The 13,636-nt window shown below is 41.8% G+C and overlaps 1 protein-coding gene and 1 long non-coding RNA gene across 4 annotated transcripts in view; one reads left to right on the top strand and one right to left on the bottom strand.

Annotated features, from left to right (window-relative positions):
* Positions 1-13,636, top strand: part of SYNPO2 (synaptopodin 2) — a 206,697-nt gene that overhangs the window by 89,735 nt on the left and 103,326 nt on the right. The gene's annotated exons all lie outside the window — the stretch shown is intronic.
* Positions 6,197-6,958, bottom strand: LOC120861684. The gene is made up of 2 exons (XR_005720579.1): positions 6,884-6,958; positions 6,197-6,615 (listed from the first exon to the last, which is right to left on the bottom strand). It is a non-coding gene; the product is annotated as an uncharacterized LOC120861684 (long non-coding RNA).

Genomic DNA, 13,636 nt, shown 5'->3' with positions numbered 1-13,636 from the left:
CCTGCAGACACCTTGCCTTTGCACTTCTGGCCTCAGATCGAGAGAATACATTTTTGTTGTATTAGTATTAAGCTACAAGTGTGTACTCAGTTTGTTACAGCATCCAAAGGAAGTGAGTAAGCTAAGGAACCCCATCTATTTCTCATCTTCACATTCCATCTATACATTTCAATCCCCAATCCTGACTGTCCTCTGGGGCCACACTCATGCATCTAACTGTTGTTTCACGTCTGCACTTGGATATCCAATAGACATCTCAAACTTAGTATGGCCAACAGAATTCTTGATTTCTATCTTCTGCATCCACAAATCTGTGTCCTTGTCTGCCCTATCAATAAATGTCGCTGTCATCTCAGGCTTAGAGCTTAGGTCCAACTACTTTATGGCTCCAGCAAAGAACTTAAGCATCATGCTTGATTCTTTTCCTCTGAACCCCATCTACCTAATTCCTAGATGAATCCTCTTGGCTACCATCCGTTGTTTCTGACCTATGTTTCTGTTGTAACCTTCTAATTTCCTCCCTGCCTCTACTCTCGTCTCTTTCCACAAAAGCCAGTGTAAACTTCCTATAGTGTAACTCATTTCTTATCACTCTCTGCCTAAGATGTTCCAGTAGCTTCCCATTGCACTTAGAATAATATCCAAATTTCTTACCTTGGCCAACAGCAGTGGTGCTCAACTGGAGGCTATTTGGCTCCTCACAACCCTGAAAACATTTGGCAATTTCTAGAGATTTGTTTGGGTTGCTACGACTACGGAGAGCCTACTGGAGTCTAGAGGATAGAGCCCAGGAATGCTGCCAAATATCTTGCGCTGGACACAAAACAACAAAGAATTACCTGGCCTCAAATGTCAGTAGTGCCAAGGTTGAGAAACCCTGTCCTATGGAGTCCACATGAACTGATACCTGCCTTCTATTGCTTGATTTCCTTTTCTGTGTGTGTGTGTGTGTGTGTGTGTGCGCGCGCGCGTGCCTGCTCAGTCAATTCCTCAGATATGCTAAGCTTATTCCCATCTCAGAGCCTTTGGATATGCTCTCCCTCTGGGCTGCAACTTACTTTCCCTAGATCTTTGTGTTTCTCTATCTTCCTTATTCAGGTATGAATTCTAATCCTGCTTCCTCAGAGAGGCACCGCCCATCCAAAGCAGCCCACAGCATCCTAACCCTAGTGCTCTGCTGCACTAGCCTGTTTTTCCCTTCAATATTGCTCTTCTTGGTTACTCATTTTATATTTTATGAGTTTCGTGTTTGCTTCTTCCCTCTAAAATTGCAAACTCCTCCAGGGTCTTTCATGTTTGCTTCTGTCTGCCTGCATCGAGAGCAGCAACTGGCACAGTTCAGTTCAGTTCAGTTCAGTCGCTCAGTCGTGTCTGACTCTTTGTGACCCCATGAATCGCAGCACGCCAGGCCTCCCTGTCCATCACCAACTCCCGGAGTTCACTCAGACTCGCACCCATCGAGTCCGTGATGCCATCCAGCCATCTCATCCTGGGTCGTCCCCTTCTCCTCCTGCCCCCAATCCCTCCCAGCATCAGAGTCTTTTCCAATGAGTCAACTCTTTGCATGAGGTGGCCAAAGTACTGGAGCTTCAGCTTTAGCATCATTCCTTCCAAAGAAATCCCAGGGTTGATCTCCTTCAGAATGGACTGGTTGGATCTCCTTGCAGTCCAAGGGACTCTCAAGAGTCTTCTCCAACACCACAGTTCAAAAGCATCAATTCTTTGGCTCTCAGCCTTCTTCACAGTCCAACTCTCACATCCATACATGACGACAGGAAAAACCATAGTCTTGACTAGACGGACCTTAGTCGGCAAAGTAATGTCTCTGCTTTTGAATATACTATCTAGGTTGGTCATAACTTTTCTTCCAAGGAGTAAGCGTCTTTTAATATCATGGCTGCAATCACCATCTTCAGTGATTTTGGAGCCCCCAAAAATAAAGTCTGACAATGTTTCCACTGTTTCCCCATGTATTTGCCATGAAGTGATGGGACCGGATGCCATGATCTTCGTTCTCTGAATGTTGAGCTTTAAGCCAACTTTTTCACTCTCCTCTTTCGCTTTCATTAAGAGGCTTTTTAGCTCCTCTTCACTTTCTGCCATAAGGGTGGTGTCATCTGCATATCTGAGGTTATTGATATTTCTCCCGGCAATCTTGATTCCAGCTTGTGCTTCTTCCAGTCCAGCGTTTCTCATGATGTACTCTGTATATAAGTTAAATAAGCAGGGTGACAATATACAGCCTTGATGTACTCCTTTTCCTATTTGGAACCAGTCTGTTGTTCCATGTCCAGTTCTAACTGTTGCTTCCTGACCTGCATACAGATTTCTCAAGAGGCAGGTCAGGTGGTCTGGTATTCCCATCTCTTTCAGAATCTTCCACAGTTTCTTGTGATCCACACAGTCAAAGGCTTTGGCATAGTCAATAAAGCAGAAATAGATGTTTTTCTGGAACTCTCTTGCTTTTTCGATGATCCAGCGGATGTTGGCAATTTGATCTCTGGTTCCTCTGCCTTTTCTAAATCCAGCTTGAACATCTGGAAGTTCACAGTTCATGTATTGCTGAAGCCTGCCTTGGAGAATTTTGAGCATTACTTTACTAGCATGTGAGATGAGTGCAATTGTGCGGTAGTTTGAGCATTCTTTGGCATTGCCTTTCTTTGGAATAAAAAATTACCTTTTCCAGTCCTGTGGTCACTGCTGAGTTTTCCAAATTTGTTGGCATATTGAGTGTAGCACTTTCACAGCATCATCTTTCAGGATTTGAAACAGCTCAACTGGAATTCCATCACCTCCACTAGCTTTGTTTGTAGTGATGCTTTTTCTAAGGCCCACGTGACTTCACATTCCAAGATGTCTGGCTCTAGATGAGTGATCACATCATCATGATTATCTGGGTCATGAAGATCTTTTTTGTACAGTTCTTCTGTGTATTCTTGCCACCTCTTCTTAATATCTTCTGCTTCTGTTAGGTCCAGACCATTTCTGTCCTTGATCGAGCCCATCTTTGCATGAAATGTTCCCTTGGTATCTCTAATTTTCTTAAAGAGATCTCTAGTCTTTCCCATTCTGTTTTTTTCCCTCTATTTCTTTGCATTGATCATTGAAGAAGGCTTTCTTATCTCTTCTTGCTATTCTTTGGAACTCTGAATTCAGATGCTTATATATTTCCTTTTCTCCTTTGCTTTTTGCCTCTCTTCTTTTCACAGCTATTTGTAAGGCCTCCTCAGGCAGCCATTTTGCTTTTTTGCATTTCTTTTCCATGGGGATGGTCTTGATCCCTGTCTCCTGTATAATGTCATGAACCTCATTCCATAGTTCATCAAGCACTCTATCTATCAGATCTAGGCCCTTAAATCTATTTCTCACTTCCACTGTATAATCATAAGGGATTTGATTTAGGTCATACCTGAATGGTCTAGCGGTTTTCCCTACTTTCTTCAATTTGAGTCTGAATTTGGTAATAAGGAGTTCATGATCTGAGCCACAGTCAGCTCCTGGTCTTGTTTTTGTTGACTGTATAGAGCTTCTCCATCTTTGGCTGCAAAGAATATAATCAATCTGATTTCGGTGTTGACCATCTGGTGATGTCCATGTATAGAGTCTTCTCTTGTGTTGTTGGAAGAGGGTGTTTGCTATGACCAGTGCATTTTCTTGGCAAAACTCTATTAGTCTTTGTCCTGCTTCATTCCGCATTCCAAGGCCAAATTTGCCTGTAAGTCCAGGTGTTTCTTGACTTTCTACTTTTGCATTCCAGTCCCCTATAATGAAAAGGACATCTCTTTTGGGTGTTACTTCTAGAAGGTCTTGTAGGTCTTCATAAAACCGTTCAACTTCAGTTTCTTCAGCATTACTGGTTGGGGCATAGACTTGGATAACTGTGATATTGAATGGTTTGCCTTGGAAACGAACAGAGATCATTCTGTTGTTTTTGAGATTGCATCCAATTACTGCATTTTGGACTCTTTTGTTGACCATGATGGCTACTCCATTTCTTCTGAGGGATTCCTGCCCGCAGTAGTAGATATAATGGTCATCTGAGCTAAATTCACCCATTCCAGTCCATTTTAGTTCGCTGATTCCTAGAATGTCAACGTTCACTGTTGCCATCTCCTGTTTGACCACTTCCAATTTGCCTTGATTCATGGGCCTGACATTCCAGGTTCCTATGCAATATTGCTCTTTACAGCATCGGACCTTGCTTCTATCACCAGTCACATCCACAGCTGTGTATTGTTTTTGCTTTGGCTCCATCCCTTCATTCTTTCTGGAGTTATTTCTCCACTGATCTCCAGTAGCATATTGGGCACCTAATGACCTGGGGAGTTCCTCTTTCGGTATCCTATCATTTTGCCTTTTCATACTGTTCATGTACCTGGCACAGAGTAAGTGCTTAATAGATATTCATCAAATCAAATGTAAAGCAATAGAGAATAGTTAAATAACCCATAAAATGTTTGGTCCAAAAGTGATGCAGTGAATCACCAGGAAGGCAGGCTTGTTTCTAAGCCCTCATCAGTTTCTAGTATATGGCTCTTAGGATATTATTTTCATTTAAGTTTTAACACCACTGACAGAATGAGAAGCTAGGGCCTTGTTTGTGGAAAAGATGTTATTTTACTTTTGAATCTATTGTTCTGAAGACAGGTCAGGCTTTCACATAGTAGATGACTGATAATCAAGTGTTAATGTGGTTGTATATTTTTAAGCATCCACGTAGAATCGATGAATGAATCCCTGAGAGCAGAGAAGCCCACTGAGGGATTGCTTTCAGAGAGAAAAGCCAAAGAGGGAACCGATGGTTAGGAATAGAGGAGAAAGGAAAGTCTTCAAAGAAAATGAAGAAAACTGATCAGAAAAGTAAGAGGGAAAAAAGTCTCAAAAGCCCCAATCATGGAGTAATAGAAGACAGTAAGTATATAAAGAAAGCATTGTTAATGCATTTTTGGAATTTTATGCTTTTGTGTTGGGGGTGCATGTTCCTTCCATTAATCAGTGAACAGCAAAAATTTTTCTGGCAATGCAAAAATAAACTTAGCTATAAAATATCTACCAAGATGGTAATGAATATATTCAATTCTTACTTTAAAAAAAATAACTCTGCTATGAAATTTCCATAAATTGTAAAAGGTTTCAGGATAATCCTCAGATCCTCAATTTTTCTATTATGTATTTTACTTATTATGGGAAAACTTTTGCATTTCTAATAGTGCCAAAGTGTTGGAAATAGAAGTCATTTTTTCTCCCTTTCATCCTGTGTTGAGTGGTTGAGAAATAAGTTAGGGAGATTGGCAAAATTAAGAACTGGCAAGATCTTCCATCTGCCTCAAACTGATCCAGTCATGTTTCCATGTTTGGAAGTGGTTTCTTGGGCTTATCCGCATTTTGTTGGCAGGTCGTATCTTTGGAGAATGACAGGCACTTTTCTCCCTGCCACCCGTTAGCCATGATCCTGGCCTTGAGGAATGCAAACTGTCTGTAATGTCCAGAATCTGAGGGCAAATAAACTGAGGACCAAGAGAAACTCTGGGGACAGCCACTGAGCGAGAGCTTACTTCATCTCAGGCACATATTATTGACTTGCCTTGCGATAGTGTATTTTGTCCCATCATATAAAAAAGGAAATTAAAGCAAGGACATATTTGAAAGTCAGGTAGAGAATAAGAGTTAAACGTGCCTGAGAATGAATTCAGTTATTTCATTTGATTCTAAGAAAGAAGCACTTCTATACCACCTTTAATGAAAGAGTCATTCTCGTTCCTGAGGTCAGATACTTTCCACAAGGCATCCTGGGCAGAAATCTATCCTGTCAAATGATCGCAGTGAGTATGCAGACAGTAGTTTCTGTCCTATGTAAGCATATTTTCATCTAGGAAAAGCTAAGCTTTAATCCTATCTACAATTTCAAAGATGGGGTAATTCATTTAAGTGCATATTCACACAAGTTAACAGACTAAGAAATCATTTTGCCTGACTTACTGATGTATACTATTAGTAATTGCTATTTCAATGCTTAATATATCTACAGTAATAAGGACAACTTATGACATTTGGATTTTCATGTCTTTAGACCTGGTCCCAAAACTTTTAAAATTTTGCATCTTTACGTTTCTTTAAACATCGGATTTTACTTATTCTTTCTATTAATTGATCAAATACACACAGAAATGAGGATAAACCAACTTTTAAAGATTAGTATTATTAAATGTTATAATTTATTCTATTATCTATAAAACCTTTATTGCAGGGTATCCCCAGAGCCTCTGACCTAACAACTTGTATTAAGCTTTTAACAAAGGTCTGGAAACCTTGTTATTCATCTTTGAGTACTGCCTCCAGGTGGAGGCATAGAGGCCAGAGCTGTCCTGGAGACATTCCGTCCTTGAAATGGGACTCCTTCTACTCAGCCACTGGCCAGGCGATGCGTGGCTCTCACTGAGAGGGGACTGCAGCCTCCAGGGATGTGCATGGCCTGTGCTTAGGAGGAGGACTTCCCATGGAAACCATCCCCTAGGTTTTTTTGGCTCTTCTCAACCTAATTCTAGAATATGGAGCGAGTGACAATGAAAATCTGTTAGGGATAAATTGGAGGCAAGGAAAAAAAAAAAAACTCACCTGAGGAAACCCGACTCTTTGCGACCCCATGGACAGTAGCTTGCACCAAGCTCCTCCGTCCATGGGATTTTCCAGGCAAGAGTACTGGAGTGGGTTGCCGTTTCCTTCTCCAGGGAATCTTCCCGACCCACGGATCGAACCCAGGTCTCCTGCATTGTAGACAGACGTTTTACCGTCTGAGCCAACAGGGAAGTCCTTGAATATGGAGCAAGTGACAATGAAAGTCTGTTAGGGATAAATTGGAGGCAAGGGAAAAAAAAAAACTCACCTGAGGAAACCTTCAGATTTTATGTATTAGGGTTCCACTCTTATTCTCTTTCTCCTTCCCACCCTTCTTTCCTCCCTCTCTCCATCATCTCTATTTCCATTTCCTTCTTCCTTCCTCTCTCTCCCATTTGATTTTTCATTAATCTTTGTTAGTTTTTCATGAAGAAGATCTGTGGTAAAGCCATTCGTTTATTCATTCAACAGACAGTAGCTACTCTCTGTTAGACACTGTGCTAGAGTACATATGCTTTCCCAAATAAGGAAATCCCTGCCTTTAGGGGACTCATAGTCCAAATGGATCACAGACAAGAAAATTAACCTTTATGGCAGAATGATGCCCCAGGTGTTGGGTGGGACTTTCTGACCCCTTGAGATCTGGTGAAGATTAGAAGCACACAATTCCCATGTCATGTCCATCTGAAGGCCGAAGAATGCTCCGAGTCCTGTTGCGTTTGCAGTGGGCTGTGCTCTGACTTCCTGCCTTCTGATGTACTCTGCTTCTTGCAGCAGTTTCTTTATCTCTGTCCTGACATAAACCCAAGCTTGGGTCGCAATTCCTTCTCTTCTCTTCTCCCTCTCCCTATCTGCCTCTCCTCCTCCCACACAAAGCCATCCTGAAAACAAAACTGATAATGTTTCAAAACTTGAACTGAGAGTTTTGGGGTCATGGGAGAAGGCAGCAGTCAGCTTCAAATGGCACTGGGCCATTCCTGTCGTGGGTCGGTCGTCCCCGTCACCGGAACTCTCCCGTCGGTTTCACCCCACGCAGCGCCCGCACCCGTGCGGTCTTCTCCCGCGCAGGCCCCCCTCTTGCAGTGAGCTCTCCGCCCCCACACTGCAGCTCTGGGGTGCTCTTGCTGTCTGTTGTGCAGAGTCATTCTGTTCCTTGCAGGCAGTTCAAATCCGGGCCATTTTGTTTCTGCCTAAATCCACCCTGATGCTCAGGCGAGGGGCTTTTCATGATAGAGAATCCACTCTGTTCTCCGTACTGAAGGCAGTTGCGGTTGAGCTGTTTCTCCCTCCTTTACGTGTAGTGACTCACGTAGACACCCAGTCAACAACATTTGCTGGATGTCTGCTATGTATCAGGTACCATTTTAGGTCCGGGAGTAAAATTTTGAAAAGCAGAGGCACAGAGGTCCTGTCCTCTGTGGATGTACGCTCCTGGCAGTATGCACCGGATGCTATGAAGAGAGAGCGGTGGAATTACAGATCAGAGAACGCCAAGCGACGGGACAGGCTGGGTTGACCTAGGTGGATCCTAGGATGGAGGTTCAGACAGAGGAACTCGGTGACAACGGCTGTGAAGTTCTCCACCAACCAACCATTCAGGCTGCTGGTATGAAAAGGGAAACAGAAAAGGTGGTTGCTTTCCATCATCTCTCCCTCTAGCGCCCATGCCTCAATACTCAAGCAATATGTTTCAGGCAGGAAGAAAAGGCATTCTTTCCCTCAGTTTGCATTTCAGGGTGGAGTCCACAGCCAGGACAGACCTGGATTGGTTTCCCTCACCAGAGGCTAGGTTACTGGAGCACAGCTCCCTCCTCACCTGGGCAGATCCCAGGTGAGGGGCAAACTTCTCTGCAGGCTCCCCTAGACAAGGGAAGCCAAGGTATGACTGGAAGGTCGGGTCATGAAAGAGCTGTGGGAGTTAGGATTGGACCCCAGAGCTGCTGCTGAGTCATATGGAACATTTATGCAAAACTAAAAAAAAAAAAAAAAATTGCCACTTCTTCTGGGATGATACAACCCAAATATGGGGGGCAGGGCTTGGAAAATGAAAGATTTCCCCAAACAGTTCCCTTTGGGCAGGGTCCAGTCTGAACAATGGTGACCTGGTTTGTTCTGGGTTGTTCAGATTCTGTAAATTTATAAATGGATGAAGTTCTCCCAGGACCTGAGTCCACTGATGTAGTGGAAGAGTGAGTCCTTCCTCACAAGGCTCTAAATGATTAGTTAGTAACATGGAAGTGTTTAAGCATCTGTACCTCGTGATGGGTACATCTTTTTCCTCCTTCTTATCCGGTTATTTAAAAATAACAGTAACAATGGGTAGCTTTACTGAGCGTGCTTGACAGGCTTCAGACACTGTGTTTTATTGTTTACAGAGTTAAGTCAATGAATTCTTAGAATAACCCTGTAACTTGCTGCTGCTGCTGCTAAGTCGCTTCAGTCGTGTCCAACTCTGTGCAACCCCATAGACGGCAGCCCACCAGGCTCCCCCGTCCCTGGGATTCTCCAGGCAAGAACACTGGAGTGGGCTGCCATTTCCTTCTCCAACCCTGTAACTTAGGTGGGTATTATTAATCCCATTTAATGTTGCAGAGAAGGAGGCTTAGGTGGTTGAACTAGTTAGTGGTTTCTAACTTAGAGCCCATTTTAACTCCCATTCTATCCTGGCTATTGTGGGTTGCCATTTCCTACTCCAGTGGGTCTTCTCAACCCAGGGATTGAACCTACATCTCTTACATCTCCTGCACTGGCAGGCAGATTTTTTTGTTTGTTTTTAACCACTGCACCACCTCTATATAATTCTGTTAGTTATTAGCCATCTCCTCAAGAAATCATAAAATATTTAGCATTTCAAGTAAAGTGTATAACACCAGAGCCTCTGTGGTGGTATTCCCTTTGACTTTGAAAAACCTTCTACTTTATGAGAAATATAGAGTCTACTTAAAACATAGACCTCTCTATACACCTTTAACCTTTCTTAGAGAATGTGACATAATGAGGATAAACAGCTAATCCATAAAATGTCTAATTTTGGTGGAAAATATGTAACATCCGATATATTAACATCCAAATAAGATAACCTAATGTTCTTGGTTATTGGTTTCCAGAGACTGTTGAACATTTCCTTCTTTGGCCTTGGAAGAATTTGCTTGGGATTTCAGCCTGGCCCTTGCTGAAAGACTGCAGACTTAGAACAAAGCAAGCTGGCTAAGAACAAAGCAACTAGTAAAAATGAAAGTAAGAGCTCTTGAGCCCGAGGCTTAGTGTGTGTTCTTTAAAGAAGGACGAAATTGCTGCAGGGGTCAGGAGAAAGTCACTGGTGGCCCCTGAACTTACTATTGTCAATCAGACCTCCCGTTCCAGATAGATAAACAATGACCAGAAATGAAACATTTCAAGGTGACAGTTACAGCAGTGTCCTGGCTTCACTGAGATGTCTGTTCTATCAGAGGTTCTTTCACCCTTGGGCACACAACCATATCCCCTGATGCTGACATTTCCTACATCAGTAGGGAAAGTGAATGACAGACTTTCCAGATTGAAGCCTAGACTTTGGAAGATCACAGCTAAGAAAGCATCCATAGCCAATTCTGGCCTCATTTCGTAACATTTCTAACCAAGATCCAGTGCTGGAGAGAAGGAAAGGGGCCAGATTTAAATGAGTTTGCTGAGGTTAAAAGAGCAGTGTGAGGACTCCCCTGGTGGTCTAGTGGCTAAGATTCTGGGTCCTCAATGCCGGGTGCTTGGGTTCAATCTCTGGTTAGGGTACTGGAACTGGCACAGCCAAAAAAAAAAAGAGCAGTGTCTTCTTTTAGTCCTGGGGTTAGGGTTAGGAAACGACAAGGTCCTACTTTCAAAGATCATGAAATATATATTGATTTGCCACAGGTAGAGAAGAATTTAAAGCTTCAAATATCTGATGTTAGCAGGGAACTCTGCTCAGTGTTATGTGGCAGGGTGGATGGGAGGGGACTTTGGGGGAGAATGGATACATGTGTATGTATGGCTGAGTCCCTTTGCTATCTATCTGAAGCTATCACGAGATTGCTAATTGGGTACACTCCAATACAACATAAAAAGTTTAAAAAAGACAACAAAAACCAAGTATGTGATATCAATGGGTTTATTTTCTTCTCTGGGTTTGATCCCTGAATCGGGAAGATCCCATGGAGAAGGCGATGGCACCCCACTCCAGTGTTCTTGCCTGGGAAATCCCATGGATGGAGGAGCCTGGCAGGCTACAGTCCACGGGGTCACAAAGAGTCGGACGCGACTGAGCGACTTCACTTTCACTTTCACCTCTTGAAACTTTTACAGGAACAAGATCAAGATCATTTGAATACTACTGCATTTCCAAGTTAGTATTCCTAGACCTTTGTGGCAAAATAAAAAAGTGAAGAATGAGAGGAATGAGGAGACTACTCTTCTGCTTATAGTTTAACCTCTATCCAGTTGACAGAATCCAGTTAACTTTCCAGGGGCTTGGCTCATTAGTTGACCTCAAGGGCCTATGCGCCTCTTAAATTCATTGCTAATATGAACACAGCACTCTATCTTTGATAGGCTACCACAGTTTTACTATCTCCTGTGCTACAGAGGTAAATTTTAGATCAAGATCCCAATGTGGTATTATCTTCACTTTTCTGTTATATTAAATTGAACTGTAAGTCCCTGAATTGCTGGGTAGATAGCTCATTATACTTAGTAAACATTCTATATGGCTACAAAAATGAATCTGAGACCAAAAAAAAAAAAAGTACTGTCTTTCAAACCACTTACATGTCTCATGTTTAAAATGGAAAATGCAATTGTATGGAAATAAACAGTTCTCTCCAGATTGTATTAAAAGGTTTATGTAATCCACTAATAGTGCCTTTACTGCCCTCTGCTGCCTTAAGGAGAACACTGGATTTGGAAAGCCTAGCCGTTTCACTTGCGGTCATTGGTATTAATGCTCGCTGGCATATTCCAAGTGTAACACTACCTAACTTAGAAAATCCCAACAATGAAGTGGCCAATGGCTTGAAACCAAACAAGCACTATGTTCTTGTGAGTCAGGACTTTCTAAAGTCTTCTCAGATTTTATTAAGTTCTGGGTGTTCTTTCTACAAGATTACTAATACATGGAAGTAGCTGTTTGTTTAGAAGTGGATTACAGGGTGTTTTTAAAAAACAGATCAGTTATCTTTTAAAACATGAAGAAATTAGTAGAAATGGCAACAAAAGTAATTTATTAAGAGATGCAAACTTTCCATGTGAGTGAAGCATAATAGAATTGCTTTGCAGTGATATTCTATTGTTTGCATTTTAATATTGGGTGTGTAATGCATTGGAGAAGGAAATGGCAACCCACTCCAGTATTCTTGCCTGGAGAATCCCAGGGAGAGAGGAGCCTGGTAGGCTCCATCTATAGGGTCACACAGAGTCAGACACGACTGAAGCAACTTAGTGGCAGCAGCAGCAACATAAGAAAAACTATGAGCGATTTTTATAGTTTCAATTATACCATCATCTACTTTTAATTAAATAATATTAGGTGACATTTCTGTTCATTCTCTAGGGCCTCTGTTTAATAAGGATAACAAAGATAACACTGACATTCATGCAGTTTCCTGGAGATGTGCTTGTAATTGCATTAATTACTCACCTAACAGAAGCATTTACCTGAAATCTCATCACCCCTGAGTTACAAACGATCAGCAGATTTCATTCACTTAACAATTATATGTCAAATGCCTACCATGTACCAGGTACAGACTCTTGGATGAGTAAATTGAATTTCTGACTTGAGGTGGTCAACAGTTTAGTGAGAGCAAAATGTATTTTTGAGACATTTCCACAGACTGTGCTTCTGTCTGTGTCAGCCTGGAGTTCCAGGAGTTTGATTATTTCTCATCAGGGTCCAGGGCACTAGTGAATAATTCTGTCGTGCAGTACTCCCCACTAAAAACTAAGAAAAACAAGAATGGATTTTGCATCTTCATTTTTTTTAACCTCATTTTTTTTTTCATTTCATTCTTATTCTTTTAATAACTTGATACCTCCCTTGGAGAAGAGGTATGCATGCATCTTTCCTAACTCACCAAACACAAATGTCTTTGTAAATAATAAACATAAATATACTTCTAAGTGCACATAACCTTATTTTATTGTTATAAGTTGAGAGGAGTTGTAGTAGAAAACTGACCCTGCTATATCCAATTACTGCCAAAACAGAGAGCTACATTCCAACATTCCAGAACCAAGGTAAATGATTTTGGTAAATAATTTTGACATTTAACTGGCTGAGAGTCAACAAACCTATTTAGCAAGTTAGTTTATTTGGTTACCAAGAGTGTGTTTTGAAAACACAAGGAATACTGAAGGGGCTTTGCTTAAATCTTCAAATGCCATATAAGGAATACCCAGGAATATATATAATACTCAGAAATACCTATAAGGAATACTCAGAAATACATATAAGGAATACTCAGGCTCCATGTTGAATACTTTGATAAATCTTTCCCTTTTGTTACGGTTAAGGTAGGCATTTAGTTACCCTTGCTTCAAAAGATTTCCAGGATTAAACTGATGAGGTCATACTGTAAGATGTGCAATGGGGGGCCTTGGTTACCTTTCCATATTTATGACCTCTGAACAACAACCCCAGACTTCTTGAGCATCTTAGCCAAGCCCGGCCTGTCTCTATATTTGGCCATCTCTGTCTTTCAGTGTGGACACAGAGTGGCCTTCTATCTGGGTGACTTCTTGTAGTCTCTTCCACCCTGCAGTCAGCATGGTTCTTCAGCTAGCTGAGTCACAGGAATAAGGCGGGAAGTGTACTGTTTACCTGCTGTCCGTCAGCACTTACCAAATATCCAATTGATGTAAACCAGTCTAAACTAAGGAATATTCTAAGAGCAAGTTCTGTAATTTTTTGTATAAAAAAATAAACGTTGTGAAATTTTAGGGGGCAATAATGAGTCACCCCTTTTAATTTCTGAATCAATTAAGAGATAGACCAGAGTAAGATGGAGCTAGA

Source organism: Oryx dammah, unplaced genomic scaffold, assembly GCF_014754425.2.
Source record: "Oryx dammah isolate SB20612 unplaced genomic scaffold, SCBI_Odam_1.1 HiC_scaffold_3, whole genome shotgun sequence".
Lineage (NCBI taxonomy): Eukaryota > Metazoa > Chordata > Mammalia > Artiodactyla > Bovidae > Oryx > Oryx dammah.
Note: the sequence above shows the minus strand (reverse complement) of the source record. Positions and strands in the feature narration are given on the sequence as shown.